The sequence below is a fragment of the Gastrolobium bilobum genome, unplaced genomic scaffold (assembly GCF_033153095.1).
Source record: "Gastrolobium bilobum isolate Gb01-03AN ecotype WA unplaced genomic scaffold, APGP_CSIRO_Gbil_v1 utg1221, whole genome shotgun sequence".
NCBI classification, from domain to species: domain Eukaryota; kingdom Viridiplantae; phylum Streptophyta; class Magnoliopsida; order Fabales; family Fabaceae; genus Gastrolobium; species Gastrolobium bilobum.
The window spans coordinates 2,533,043-2,550,587 of NW_026897257.1; positions in this window are offsets into that span (position 1 = coordinate 2,533,043).

Below are 17,545 nucleotides of genomic sequence, written 5' to 3' on the forward strand. Positions count from 1 at the left end.
TTTCGGTTCTGTGAAAGAAAAGAGGGGAGCGAGGTGGTGCTTTATAGGGCACAAGAGCAAATACTTATACTTAAATCACTTCAAACTTCACAGTCTGTGTGAAAGAAAAGAGGGGAGCGAGGTGGTGCTTTATAGGGCACAAGAGCAAATACTTATCTCATACTTTAAAAAATATTAAAGCACTTCAAACTTCACAGTCATATAATTTTATTTTTTTTAACTTAAGTGCACGAGACTGGTATAAGAAATATATCCACAGCTAACATGTTCTATTAAATTTTTCTTTCAAAGACCAAGTGGGAGAAGAATCAATCTGTTAATACTTTGAAAACTATTATTTAATCAGGAATATTGTAACAACCAATTAATTTTATCGTTAGATTTATTATATTAATCTAACTGTTATATTTTTTTTCATCTTTGTATGGTTATGATTTTTCATATTAAATACTTTATATTTATTTTTATTTTTATATGGTTATAATTTTTTATATTTAATGTTTTCCCATTAAATATAGAGAATCATAACCATACAAAGATGAAAATAAATATAACTGCTGAATTAATATAATCGATCTAATGATAAAATTTATTAGTAATAATATTAATAATAACCATAATTGATTGTTACAATATCCTAGTGATTATTTAATTATGGTCAAAGTTCCTGAACTTTAAAATGCACAAGATGTACTTCAGAAGGGGAACAAGTTGTGTAGTCATTCTAAATGAAACGTTCATATATATCCCTAAAAAAGGAAAAAAAATAATGTTCATATATACACATTTCAACTTGTATTTTTTTTAAGGTGACGTCCATGTAACGAGCTTTACGAAGTTTCCTCTTATCAAGTATTTTAAAACTTAGAAGAGTGCCACCCACAGCAGTATTCTATTATTTAATTCAATAAAATAACATTTATATTTCCTTTAGTTTTGTTTGTTTTCATCGGGCTTAGGCTCCGCCCCTTTGTGTAAGAAAAAAGTAGGTCAGCTATACAAAAATAAAAAAAGAAGGTCATCGATTTTTGAACCTCCCTCATATAAATGCACTGCCAGCAAGAGGCCAGTACAGTGGCCTATTGGGAGCGGAGCAGGTCGGCAGGGATTTATAATTTTTATTTTTATTTTGTACTTCTTAATTACAAGTTACAACGTAAGCTAGCGACAAAGCGAGATCCCGAGATAGTTATTAAATGGGTCTTTTTATAATTTTTAAAAAAGTCAGGTTAAAATATATATGGAAGGAAAAAGTGTTTATATTTTTAAATTACACGATTTATATTTTTTTACTCTCGTCAAGAGGTGAGATTCACACCTTTATTTTTTTTTGTCAACTCTATTTTCTCATTTATCTATCTCTTTATCTCTTTTAAAATAATACAACTTTACATCTTTTAAGATGACACGCATTTTTTTCATACGCAAATCACATTATTGTTTTACATTTAAATCTGTTCATATGTGATAAACCTTTAGTTTATCTTGTTTAATGGACTAAAATAATATGAATTATCTAGTTGAACAAGTCAAAAATTAGGGTTTTAAAATGATAATCATGAACATTATCTGATTGTTGGAACTAATTAACATATTTGTTATTTTTAAAGGGATTTGATAACAAATGATTCAAATATGAAGATTTAGATAAAGAGAGATAAAATCAGAAAAGAAGATGAATCAAGGTGAAAACAATAAGATTAAAGATCTTATCAAGTTGTTAGAAGTGGGAGCTTAAGCCCTCATTCACAAGCTTAAGCGCCCAGACAAGTCCAACTTAGGCCCATTCAAGTTTTCTACTGCAATACGAACTCTTGACCTATTTAAACACCATTGAGGACCAGAAATACATAACTTTTACATTGCTAAACAACTCTTGGGTGCTCGGAGGCTGAAGGAACGCGGAGAAACATCAGATTCATGTTCGTGAGCGGCGGAGACGGATCAACGTCAAGTGTTCACTGGAGATATTGAAGATCCACCAATCACTTATGGAGTTTGGGGGAGCTTTTCTATTTTCTTTTGTTCTTGATTTTGCCATGTCCGGCTAGTTCTTTAAGTAGTTAGGGTTAGATAGATTTTAGTCAATTTATTATGCTTTGAATAATTCGTACGTTAATTTTCCTTTTTATCATGAATGAAGTTATCTGTTTTTAATGCTTTATATAGGCTTGAATCTTATATAATGATCATCGGTAAATGCATGACAATAGGTATGTTGGTGTGTGATCCATATCTGATAACTTCATCGTAAACGCTATGATTCTAGGGATAGACATAGAATTTGCGTAACCTTAAGATTCTTCTTGAACTTAATGCTTGCATTCTTGGGGAATAACCGGGGAACTAGGGTTCTTTCAAGTTTTTAAAGATTTTAGGGTAACAAGGGATTGAACTCTAATAACACGCGAAAGAATTGGTTAGATTGATATTAAAGACTTTTAACGTAAAGAAGGACTTCGAATCATAATAAGGAGATTAAAGGAAATCGAACCCCTAGCTACGTTTTTATTTTATTATAAGTTAAATCACATCTTTAGTTTCTTGTCTTTAATTCTTGCAAGTAATTAGCTTAATATTTAATATTTTAATTTTGCAATTCAAATCCTGTTTCCAAATACACTTTTGATTGTCCAACTAAGTTTGCGATAGTGAATTAGTGCTTGAACCGTAATCCTCGTAGGAACGATCTCTTACTTAATCATATATTACTTGTACGATCGGTGCACTTGCCGTGAGTGGCAACAATATGCTTTCTTAATTAGTTTGTTAGGTACGTGTCTCCCCAAGATCTTCAACAACTTGGAATTTTTTTTTTTTAAAGAAAAACAACACGGTTGCATTAAAAAGGAAGCGTTCGATTATAACATCTTGCACATTGCGGCATTTATTGTCAAAATCCACAGAAATCCGGATGATCCAATGGGAACTACTTGTTGACCAAGTATGAGTAGGAATTAATAAATTGTATAACATTAATAACGTATTAATCAATATTAAATATTTATTCACATGAAGAGCTTCAAGGGTTTGATTTAATTGTATATTGGTGTGTCAATATATTTAAATTTTAATTATCTCAATTATTTAAAATCAGATTCTAAATATAATTTTTTATGTATTTTTTAACCCTGACATTGTTAGTCTAGTCTAGTCTCTCTCTATATATATATATATATATATATATATATATATATATATATATATATATATATATATATATATATATATATATATATATATATATATATATATTTGTGTGTAGGGTTCGCTTTTTTTACAGTAAATTTAGATAATTTATCTACATTGAACTCAAAACGACGTCGTTTTGTGGTGAAAATAAGATATTTTTGTAATTATAATTTATTTCAGGGTTATAATAATCTTTTTCATTTTAATTTTTAATTTTTCAACCTAAAACGACGTCATTTTGAAAGCGAATTAAATAACTTATCTACATTCATTTTAGAAACATTATATATATATATATATATATATATATATATATATATATATATATATAAATATCTCTACAGCCACTTTAGATAAGGTTATCTACAGCTATCTCAAAAATTACGTCATTTTTATTAATGAAAGATGTTTATTTAATTTTAGGTGAATTAATGAAGGATGTTTCTGTAATTTTGTTCATTTTTTTATCATATGCATTTTACTAAAACACCCTTCATTAATTCACCTAAAATTACAGAAACACTCTTCATTAATCAAAACACGACGTATTTTTTGAGGTAGCTGTAGATAACCTTATCTAAAGTAGTTGTAGAAATATTTTTTCTTATATATATATATATATATATATATATATATATGGCTTATTGTTTCTCAAGCTGCTTGAGAAAATTTTATATACGGCTACTAAATGATAACCGTACAAAGATGGATCAATGGTGATAAATGAAGAGAAAAAAAAAAGGAATAATAACCATTCAAAGGTGAATAAGTTAATATAAGGAAATAAATATATAAAACGACGTAGTTTTGGGTAGCTAGAGATAAACTTATCTCAAGACTCAAGCTGCTCGAGAAATATTTGTTCTATATATATATATATATATATATATATATATATATGGGGCTTGTCGTTTCTCAAGCTGCTTGAGATAATTTTATCTCTGGCTACTAAATCATAATCGTACAAAGATGGATCAATGGTGATAAATGAAGAAAGAAAAAAGGGAATCATAAGCATTCAAAGATGAATCAATTAATATAAGGAAATAAATAAATAAAATGACGTAGTTTTGTGGTGACCGGAGATAAACTTATCTCAAGCTATTTGAGAAATATTTTTCTCATATATATATATATATATATATATAGGGGAGGGTTCTTTTGACTCCAGAGTAAGACTTTTAAGTCTTACTCCAAATCCCAGCCGTTGATGGACGGAAATCAACGGTTGTCATTAATAGTATAATTAATAATTAATTAATTAATATAACTTCCTAAATTATAACCGTTGGATGGACGAAAATCAACGGTTAGGATGGAGAGTAAGACTTATAAGTCTTACTCTTGAGTCAAATGATCTCTCTCTATATATATATATATATATATATATATATATATAGGGCTTAACATTTCTGCAGCAGCCGTAGATAGTGTTATCTACAGCTGACACAGAAAAGTGGGCCCCACGGCTTTTAAAAAAAAAAAAAAAAACTCAGGATCTGTGTCTGTATCCTAGGATTCGGACGTGTATCCTTGCTTGCTGTAGGTACAACAGCTGCAGAAATCATTTTGCCATATATATATAGCCTATTGAAATATGATCTTTTGACACTGGTGTCAAATTTTAAAATTTGGTCCATAAATTTATCCAATCAAAGATTATTATTTATTGGAAATCAAATTTATTAATTAATATTAATTGCCAATAAATGATTACCTTTAATTGGCGGAAATCAACGGATAGAACTTGATGTCAAATTTTAAAATTTGATACCGGTGTCAAAGGTTTTGTCATAAATATATATATGTAAATATATAGGGTTCTTTTTTTCTACTGTTAATGTAGATAACTTATCTACATTAAGTTCAAAATGACGTTCTTTTGAGGCAGAAATCAAGGTATTTTTATAATTATAATTTATTTCAGGGTTATAATAATTTTTTTCATCATAACTTTTTAATTTTTCAACCCAAAACGATGTCATTTTGAGAGCGAATGTAAATAACTTATCTACATTCACTTTACAAACATTAAAGCCACACATATATATATATATATGATTAAACCATTACTTAATAGATATTCAATATATATATGATTAAACCATCACTTAATAGATATTCACACATGCGCAGATATCACATTGGGGTTTGCATCATGACACGTTTTTAGCCCATAAGGGTTTGGGCCCATTGGACTAAGCGGTTTTAGGCTCGCCTTGGGCTTTTAGCTATTTCTATTTATTTTGTGTTATTCTTCCTTCTTTAACCAATGGTTCTTCTTTCTTCTTTCGCCTTTTTCTTGTTCAACCAACATCAAGTCAACAATGTTGCATCTGTTCTATATAGCCAGCAAGTGGTTACTCAATTGTTGGAGTCAGTGCTTGTAAAGCATTCCAAGTTATCCACATTTGATTGTAGAGAGTTGGTCGTTAAGAGAATCACTGTAGGCAACTGAGGCAAGTAATAAAAAGCTAGGATTATAGTGAAAATTAATATTTTAAAAACAATGATTAAGGGACAGTTTGGATGGATTTTTTTTCAGTTAAAAGTTACTTTAAAAAAAAAAAAAAAACACTTCTATTATAAAGTGCATTTCAATGCCTGTTTTTATTAAAAAAATAGAAATCATAAAAAAAGTCAAAAACATATTTTTTTCAGAAGCTACAAATTTTTACTTTTCAAAAAAGTAAAAGTTAAAAGCTATTTTTTTTTTAAAAAAATATTTTTTTAAAATCTAAATATTTATAACTTCTATAGAAAAACACTTTTAAAATAAGCGGAGCATAAAAATAACTTTTCTTAGAAGACCATCCAAACACACTTTAATACGATAAATGGTAAATTGGCTTTCAGTTTACATTTAGTGTCAGTAAATGTCACATAAATTAGAAATCCTCAAGAAAAAAGAAAATCTACATCACACATAGTTGGTAATCATTACTATCCCAGGATATTAATCAACATATTGCTCGTAGTATCTTTGAGTCATAAGATAACTTATATTATTTAATTATGATAATCACTTATTTTAGATGCTATTTGGATGTTTTATAATTTTTATCATAATTATGTTATTTTAAAATTTTGATATATTCTTTATTTTTATGAATTTTATTCATAAAACGTCCATCTTTATTTATTTTTGCGAAATTAGCATATAATTAAGAATTTACATTTAATAACGATTTTACTACTTTTGGGTTATAAATATTCTTTAAGTACGTTATGTACCGAAATTTTGGATATGAATTAAATAACATTATTGCTTATTCTTCAAGCTACTTGTTAAGTTTAATCGTGTGTTTAACATTGCTTCCCACTTCCTTCGTTGCGCCACCACGTTATTAAATGTTTTGTCAAACTTCTATGTCGGTCAAATAAGAAAATAAAATCCACAATTATAATTGGAAAAGAGAATCGAATTGAAATTCTAATTAGAGAAGTATAGATACGCCTAATTCAAATTTGTTGCAAAGAACGTAAAATGATACTTGATAGCAAGAACAACCCCCTTTGTGAACATTCATTTTGGGGAAAAATGCATATCATTGTAAAGGACACAAAGTTGTGTTATTTTAAGTGAGAGAAAGAGATAAATCATAGGAGAGAGAGTGAGGAGAAATTTTTTAAGTTTGAAATTTTTTTAAACATTTAATTTAAGAGAAGAATCTTATCCGACTTTATTATTCTCTTAGCTGAAACACTAATAGATTAAGCCACATCATAAAATTCCAAACAAAAAACTGTAAAGATAAATAAGAAATAAACGATAGCTAGGATAATGACTGTTTAAAGATATATATATTTTTTTAATTTTGAATTTTTTCGCGGATATATCAATTAAGCGATTGAAACGGTATCTATCTAAGGGCGGTATCTATCTAAGAAACAAACTGACAAAATATTTTCCACTTTTTAAGCAATGAATTCAAGGGGTAACACTGCATCTTGTTATTATATGCTAAATAAGTTCTACACTGTTCTCTACCCTCAACCAACAAAGACTACTCATGTTTTCAGTTTTTAGCCCTCGTAGAATCTATTGCATGTCAAAGGTTAGTGATCGGTGTTTTTCTAATGGATAAAATCATACTACTTTTTTTTTTTTGTAAAAATTTAATACTATATATTGCCATTGATCAATTATGAAATTGTTAATTCTCACATTGTTCACTAACTTCAAATCTCTGTACTTTTTGTAGGCGCAGTGTTTCTTATGGGCACAGTGTTTGTGATGACATTATTATCAAATGAAAAAGGTAATGGTGGGGATGAGTTAGAAGAAAAAGATAATTTAAAGAAAGGGCCATGGACAGCAGAAGAGGATAAAATTTTGAAGGAATATGTGAAAAACCATGGAGAGGGAAATTGGAATGCAATTCAAAAGAAATCAGGACTTGCCCGTTGTGGAAAAAGCTGCCGTTTTCGATGGACAAATCACTTGAGACCAGATTTGAAGAAGGGTCCCATGAGTAAAGAGGAAGAGCTTAAGATCATTGAACTCCATGCTGATATGGGGCCCAAATGGGCTAAAATGGCTTCGGAGGTTTGCATTAGTGCCATTGTTGTTTTTCTGTTGGAATTGTGACCTAAATTTTACTAAAAAGAAAGAAAGAAAGAAATAGTATGTGAAGTGAAGTGGTGAATGTAATGTAAAATTCATAATTCGCGACTAATCTGATTGATTCGGGACAAGTTCAGAATTAAGATTTTAAATCTCTCTCAAAAGTGATACTAGGAGGATCGAGAAGAAAAAAGACCTTATATTGTTGTTGAGGGGTGGGGAAGATTTTGTTTTTCAACAATCAAACTGATTTTAATAATTTAATTCAGGAAACCAAACCAATTTTAGTGGTTTACTTTTGTGAGTTGAATTGATTTTTTATTTTTTTTTTACAAATCACTTTTAATTCCAAATCTAATCATAATTGTTTCAAAGTGATTCTGAATATATCTTGAATTGTTTTTTAGGGAAAGAATTGAAATAAAAATAAATAAAAATACCAGTAGTTAAAGAAATTTTCTCATGTCCTACTGAGAATGAATAAATAAATAATTTTCTTACACATTCCTATTATGGAAAATGAATTTTCTGATCATGTCCCATATGTGAGACAATTTCAGGTAACAAGAGATGAGCCAAGTATAAAAAATATGGAAAGGATAACCGGTAATGTGGTGATGTGATATGAGAGAATGCATTTTTCACTGTCCATTAATTATGTCACTGAATTATGTGTGTGTGAGTGTGATTTTTCTTTCTTTCTTTCTTTTTTTGTGTGTATTTACTTTTTGTGTTAATTCCTTAATTTGTATCAGTTGCCTGGACGTACTGACAATGAGATAAAGAACTATTGGAACACAAGAAAAAAGAAACTTGAACGAGCTGGCGCACCAATGTACCCTCCTAACATACGCCCACGTGTGCTTAATGCCACTCAACAAAGTCTAAAGGGTTCCAGCAGCCACCAACAAGCAGATAAATTTGTTATACTAAACAACAACCTCAGTCAAGAACTTCCACCATATGTATCACCAATCAATTATATATATGAAAGCAACACATTTGAACAAGGTCCAAGCTCATCATCACATTTGGACAACACTAATACAGTTGCCCCAGTATTAGTTGATTAGTAAGTAGATTATATATATATATATATATATATATATATATATATATATATATATATATATATATATATACACACACACACACACACACACATATATACTTATGGAAAACTTTCTTAAAATTTTTTTTTTTTGGTATGTTCTCATTGTTAACAATAACACCAATAGTGAGCAATATGCAGGTTTAAATGGCACTTCCTACATAGCTGAGGCCATGGTATCAGACCTACCTCCACTTCCATGCAGGCCTGCATCTCCTATTCTTCCATCAGTAGTTGATGGGTCTCTCAGTAGACTGATTCAGGATCCAGATTCAATAACTCCCACCATATATGGGGAAATGGTATCAGAGCTACCTCCACTCCCAGGCATAGAATTTCAACAAGAAGGTTGCTCACGTAGCATGCCTCCGTTCTATCATGGGTCTGGTGATAGATTGATTGATAAGCACTATCCTCCAATTCATGAACAGACTCAGTTAGAACCAGTTTCTCCACGCAGCAATGGTTATTTGGAATCGATACTCTACCCTCCAAAGATTTTGGAAGGCTCAGGTAATAAGAAGAATTCATCTCATCCCTGTGAGAAAGAATTGGATGAGCAAGGGAAACATTCGAACCCCAAAGAAATTACAAGTCTGGATGATTTAGCTGATTTTGTTTGGTTAGAGAATGAAACAGTGAGTGACAAGGATCAATCTCCTACGGATGATGATTTCTTCTCATTTTTTGGTACAGATTGCAATGGTTTATTATAGTCCGAACAGTAGTTTTTTGGTTTTTTTATTTATACAGTTTATTAATAACTTTTGATGTATTCTACAACCATCACACTAATGGTGTGTGGAATCGTAATTATTCCCCTAATTATATTTAGAGTCCTATATAAGGACATTTCTTAGATGAAAAAAATGGAGCTTGGTGAATTCAATATATAATATAGCACATACTCAATGTTGTCAAAATTGTGTTTCTACGTAGAAACAGAAAGGATAATGGAAACGTAAATCATAGAAATGACACGAAACGTAAAGTTTTTTCTACTTTAAGATGAAGATATATATATTATATATATGTATAAACTATCACATAAGTTATTATTCAAAATTCAATTATCAACTTCATATTTAAAAGATATAAGTCACATAACTATATAAGACATAAGTCAAAAAACATAAAAAAGAGTTTAACAACTCCTACAACCAAGTTTCAAAACATGAAAAGAATAAAATTTAATAAATTTTAAATTATATCAATTAATTCAAATCAAACACATCATTTTGTTTCAATTGCATGTCCCCAATGTCTTTTTCTGTTGCTCATTTAACAAGTTCATTTGCAATAAAATATAATAGATTGATTCAAAACCCACCTTAGCTTGGTACTCAAACTTTACACCAATGGTTTCACCATCTTTTTTCTCTACAATAGTGACCTCACGCGAGGTTTATTTTTCAAATAGCTAGAAGAAGATAATATGTATTTTGATTTGGGGGAAATGGAAATAGGGTATTTAAAAAAAATAAAAATGGGTCGTGGGTTAAAAGTTGAACCGATTCAATTTTTTTTTTTATTTTGTACAAGACCCGGTTTAGTTTTTTTGTTTAAGTAAACGTAGAAACTTGCGTTTTTATGTTTTTGCACGAAGTTTTTACCAGTTTTTACTTGCGTTTTAACACGTATCACTTCAGTAAAAACGTAAGTTTTTACACTAGTTTTTGACAACAATGCACATACTTGTTCTTATCTTATTCTGTCTTTGATTTTTTTTTCTACACTTCATTTTCCTTTTTATAATATTTCATTTTCTCTTATATTTTTCATCAAATTTACAATAATTTTTACTTATATTATTTTATAATTTATTTTATATTTATAAATATTTAAACTTATATAATTTTTAGTTTTTTAAATAATGAAAAATTGATGGAGAAAAAAGTTTAGTCCGTGGGTCAGCCTTAACCCAGCCCGCTAAATTATAAGATTTTGAGGGTTAGGGCTAAAAAAAACTACCACAAAAAGGCCCTAATGACTTAGGACAAAATATAGGGCTTTACGGGCTGACTCGCGGACTTCAACCCATTTTGACACCTCTAATAAAAAGACTTGAATATATGAATATAACCTCATGCAAACCGCTCAAACTCCTACCAATCCCAATAGCTTAGGTTATTATTCTATATTACTTATTGCTATCCCAATAAATAAATTTCACTTTTAATTAAAGGTTAAAAAAAGACGTTAACATAAAAAATAATATAAAAAAGGTAAATATTATTTTGCGTACTTTATATAGACAAAAATTAAGACTATCATAATTACAAAGTAAGAAGTTTATTAAAAATAATTTTATGAGAACACCAAAACACATTGCGTTTTCTACCCTCCCAAAATTGGTTACTGCGCCGCTCTCCACTTTTCTATGAATGAAATGTGTTTATTCATAGAAACACATAGAAAATGCTAGCAGATTCCATAGGTGCTATTTATGAAACAAGTGTAATTTATTTCCATTTCTATATCTTACAATTACAAAGGAAGACTTAGAGCAAATAATATATTAATTGTCGTCATTGTAACATTATATATCCCTTGCGTCCAAGGAGTTCCCCTCAAAGCCCTCAAGATAGCATGGAAAAGAAAACATGACAGTTGAAAAATCTGCAAAACTATATGCAGAATGAAACCATTTTAGTTCATAGAAGGTGGTGATATAATGAACTCACCTCTTCTTCGCTGGCAAGGTAAGTTTCTTCACAAGGTACTTTTGAATAAATGAGACGGGCACAGTACCATCCTGTGATGAGGTCAGAAACAAAGAATTACACAGTTATGATCTACAAATCCTTATCATGAAAAAAGAGAATATGTTCACGAGAAAGACTTAACGGAAATTGGATGTTTTTTTTATGGAGATGCTTAATTGTTTAAATTGTATGATATATTTAGGTCAATTGTTTTAATTAAAACAAAAGAATGGTTTTCTGAACAGGACTCAAAGTTCAGAGTGCTAAATTATAATTTAACCAAACAAGAATAAACAACTATTTAATTTATTAATATTTTAATTATAAAATAGTTATCAATTAAAGATAATGTAGAATTGTTAATTGTTTTATATTAAAATAATGGATTCGCTTTTTCTGCAGTTACTACATATAAGTTATAAGCAGTAAGTCAAATACGACGTCGTTTTGGGACGAAAATCATAGTGTTTTTATAATTTTAATTTATTTCAAGGTTATAATAGTCTTTATATTTATTTTTTTAAGATTTCAATACTAAAACAATGTCGTTTTGGAAATAAATGCAGATAACTTATCTGCAGTAATTGTATAAATATTTTTTTTAAAATAATAATTAGTTAGTTTTCAATAATTTAATTTAAGAGAAGAATCTTATCCGACTTTATTATTCTCTTAGCTGAAACACTAATAGATTAAGCCACATCATAAAAATCCAAACAACAAAATGTAAAGATAAATAAGAAATAAACGATAGCTAGGATAATGATTGTTTAAAGATATTTTTTTTTTAATTTTAAATCTTTTCGCGGATATATCAATTAAGCGATTGAAACGGTATCTATCTAAGGGCGGTATCTATCTAAGAAACAAACTGACAAAATATTTTCCACTTTTTAAGCAATGAATTCAAAGGGTAACACTGCATCTTGTTATTATATGCTAAATAAGTTCTACACTGTTCTCTACCCTCAACCAACAAAGACTACTCATGTTTTCAGTTTTTAGCCCTCGTAGCGATCTATTGCATGTCAAAGGTTAGTGCTCGGTGTTTTTCTAATGGTTAAATCATACTGCTTTTTTTTTTTTTTGTAAAATTTTAATACTATATATTGCCATTGATCAATTATGAAATTGTTAATTCTCACATTGTTCACTAACTTCAAATCTCTGTACTTTTTGTAGGCGCAGTGTTTCTTATGGGCACAGTGTTTGTGATGACATTATTATCAAATGAAAAAGGTAATGGTGGGGATGAGTTAGAAGAAAAAGATAATTTAAAGAAAGGGCCATGGACAGCAGAAGAGGATAAAATTTTTAAGGAATACGTGAAAAACCATGGAGAGGGAAATTGGAATGCAGTTTAAAAGAAATCAGGACTTGCCCGTTGTGGAAAAAGCTGTCGTTTTCGATGGACAAATCACTTGAGACCAGATTTGAAGAAGGGTCCCATGAGTAAAGAGGAAGAGCTTAAGATCATTGAACTCCATGTTGATATGGGGCCCAAAAGGGCTAAAATGGCTTCGGAGGTTTGCATTAGTGCCATTGTTGTTTTTCTGTTGGAATTGTGACCTAAATTTTACTAAAAAAGAAAGAAAGAAAGAAATAGTATGTGAAGTGAACTGGTGAATGTAATGTAAAATTCATAATTCGCGACTAATCTGATTGATTCGGGACAAGTTCAGAATTAAGATTTTAAATCTCTCTCAAAAGTGATACTAGGAGGATCGAGAAGAAAAAAGACCTTATATTATTGTTGAGGGGTGGGAAGATTTTGTTTTTCAACAATCAAACTGATTTTAATAATTTAATTCAGGAAACCAAACCAATTTTAGTGGTTTACTTTTGTGAGTTGAATTGATTTTTTTTTTTTACAAATCACTTTTAATTCCGAATCTAATCATAATTGTTTCAAAGTGATTCTGAATATATCTTGAATTGTTTTTTAGGGAAATAATTGAAATAAAAATAAATAAAAATACTAGTAGTTAAAGAAATTTTCTCATGTCCTACTGAGAATGAATAAATAAATAATTTTCTTACACATTCCTATTATGGAAAATGAATTTTCTGATCATGTCCCATATGTGAGACAATTTCAGGTAACAAGAGATGAGCCAAGTATAAAAAGTATGGAAAGGATAACCGGTAATGTCGTGATGCGATATGAGAGAATGCATTTTTCACCGTCCATTAATTATGTCACTGAATTATGTGTGCGTGAGTGTGATTTTTCTTTCTTTCTTTCTTTGTGTGTATTCACTCTTTGTGTTAATTCCTTAATTTGTATCAGTTGCCTGGACGTACTGACAATGAGATAAAGAACTATTGGAACACAAGAAAAAAGAAACTTGAACGAGCTGGCGCACCAATGTACCCTCCTAACATACGCCCACGTGTGCTTAATGCCACTCAACAAAGTCTAAAGGGTTCCAGCAGCCACCAACAAGTAGATAAATTTGTTATACTAAACAACAACCTCAGTCAAGAACTTCCACCATATGTATCACCAATTAATTATATATATGAAAGCAACACATTTGAACAAGGTCCAAGCTCATCATCACATTTGGACAGCACTAATACTGTTGCCCCAGTATTAGTTGATTAGTAAGTAGATTATATATATATATATATACACACATATATACTTATGGAAAACTTTCATAAACATTTTTTTTTTGTATGTTCTCATTGTTAACAATAACACCAATAGTGAGCAATATGCAGGTTTAAATGACACTTCCTACATAGCTGAGGCCATGGTATCAGACCTACCTCCACTTCCATGCAGGCCTGCATCTCCTATTCTTCCATCAGTAGTTGATGGGTCTCTCAGTAAACTGATTGAGGATCCAGATTCAATAACTCCCACCATATATGGGGAAATGGTATCAGAGCTACCTCCACTCCCAGGCATAGAATTTCAACAAGAAGGTTGCTCATGTAGCATGCCTCCATTCTATCATGGGTCTGGTGATAGATTGATTGATAAGCACTATCCTCCAATTCATGAACAGACTCAGTTAGAACCAGTTTCTCTACGCAGCAATGGTTATTTGGAATCGATACTCTACCCTCCAAAGATTTTGGAAGGCTCAGGTAATAAGAAGAATTCATCTCATCCTTGTGAGAAAGAATTGGATGAGCAAGGGAAACATTCGAACCTCAAAGAAATTACAAGTCTGGATGATTTAGCTGATTTTGTTTCGTTAGAGAATGAAACAGTGAGTGACAAGGATCAATCTCCTACGGATGATGATTTCTTCTCATTTTATGGTACAGATTGCAATGATTTATTATAGTCCGAACAGTAGTTTTTTGGTTTTTTTATTTATACAGTTTATTAATATTTATTGTCTGATCAACAGTTGTATATTAAAGTTGTTCCCAATGATGAAATTCCTGATGCTTTCAGGAATTTGAAAGCATTGGTGAGTGACTTGCTTCCCACTGAGAAGGACATAATACAGAAGAGAATACTCGGTCTAATAATAAAAATTCACTTCTTTGATATTATTGATTGTCTTGCATAATTTTGGTTTGCTTTTTCCTTATTCGTATACATTCTCTAGGCTTAAATGACAAATGCAAATATAAGACTATTTATACTTACGTACATATGATATTTTTAGCAACATTTATAATGAATTTAAAATATTAAATGTATGTTATATGAATACATAATAACTACTTAAGTAAATGTATTAAGTTCATTAAATTTCCAAAAGAGGGATGGATACTGAATCGCTTTCCGTGATCATCTCTATAGACTTTTTCTTAGCTAGTTCCAAACCCTTCAAGATACTCCGCAATTCCGCTGATATAGCATTGTGTACACAAATTCTATATGCCAATCCTACTAGCCAGTGTCCATCCAGTTCCAATACTTGCAAACCCATTTCCCAGGGAACAATTATTATATGAATTGATTTAAGCTTTATTGCGCATAAAAAAATATAAAATGTTAAAATAAATTTGCCATTACTCTATTTATATATCATAAATTTTTTATCTTGTGTGTAATATTGGAGGAACAAACATTGTTTTAGTAATATTCTGCATTTTTCACTGCTTATCTACGTACAGGCAACAAATTGCATTTGAGTTGTTAGATCCAAATTTAAACAAATTGAGCCCCTCTTTTGTAGCTTGGGTTCGAGTTCCATTAGGAAAAGCAACAAGAAACAAAGAGATATCATGAATATCAAACAATAACTCCAAACTACTAGCATATGTTTAGACGCTCCGCTATCAATAAGCCAAATTGGGCTATGTAAATTATTACCAGACAAAGAGGCATTTTGTGTATGAGGCTGCTCTACCAGTGTAAGGAGACAATATTGGACTATATCAGGAGTCAAGGTCGAATGTATTGCTAGAAAGGCAAAATTGTCACTTTGGACTTCATGAGCTTGCCCAAAATGGCCTCTCCTTCCTTGTCAACATCCACATCTACGTCCTCTACCCGCATTGTTAAGGTAGTCGTCGATAACCTGCCAACAAGTACTAGAGGGATGGTTAGTTTTATCACAATTGACGCACGGAGGCATGGACGATGTTGATCTTTTCCCTGGCATTGTGGCTATTGCTGGGTATTGAAACCAGAAGATTGTTGAGTCAAGGACTGAACTGCACAACCAATAACCTTATATCAACTTGCCTGAGATTTGATAGCATATGCCTTATTCAGAGACACCAACGGAATAATGTTTAAAATTTGAGTCTTGATAATCCCAAAAATCTCATCATCAAGCCCCCATCAAGATTTGATACACGCGATCTTTTTCTTGTTCATCAACAAGGGATTTAGAAACAAGACAAGCAACCCCATAAGACAAATTGATGTGATTTTTGGGAGTCCAATTCATCCCAAACAGTTCTCAACTTGGTATAATAAGTCGTGATAGACGATCCATGTTGCTTAATACTCGACAGTGATTGTTTCAACTAATAAACACGAGACACGTTGTCAATACAATACCTTTCCCGGAGATCATCCCATAATTGCTTAACTGTGTCAAAATACTGGATGTAGGGTTGCAAGCTAGGGTCAATTGTATTGTGGCCATCCCATAATCATGGAATTGACAATGACCCATGCTCGACCCTCTAAATAGGCAACATCCACGGGTTCAACAGCTATGATAGTAACAAAATCCAAATTATTTTTGGCTCGTAAGGCATTCTTTATAGCTTTGGCCTTAGTGTGATGCCCGGTCACTTGCATGATCAATGACTGTCCCCACAAATCAATACGTGACTTTCTAGCGTGCTTGTCCTCACTTATACACCTCGTAAGAAATTTTTCAGGAGGTCACCCGTCCTAAAATTTTTAAGCATACTTAACTATGAAGTTATTAAATTATGGGCTACTGAAAAGTATATCCATCTTGTTAATATTAATTCCTTTAAGCCATCATCAACTATACAGTCTCATACCTTCACAGTCTCTTGATCCCTCTCGTTGAGGGTGTTGATTCAATTTATTCATGTACCCCTCTCGCTGGAAGACTGCTAGGAACCTACTGTCATAGCCCTCCTACCTTAGCGGGTCTGGACTCCAAACATTGGAATTTTTGACTGGTAGTACAATCCAACCCACGTGTCAAAGGACTATCTACTCCTTGCCTCCGTCAACGCCCGAGATGTTACTCCAAATACCATAATTGCTCTATCCTTTCAACAAGGCATTGGTTAATTGGATGCCTGGATTGTCAAAGGATGCCGTATAGAAACTGTGGGTTGAGGATCTTGTGTTTAGGCTAGGTAGCAGAAGATTAGGATGCCCTTGAACTTTCGCTATCATGGTCACTCTTGCTGGCCATTGTCCAACTATGGTTTACCGATTAAGGATAGAAAAAAATGCTCTTTGATACCATAACAAGCTGAAAAGATTAGGCTGGTTTCATTGTTGTGCCAACATGGCTCTTAAATACAAAAGAATACAACAATTTGAATTTACGTTGATAG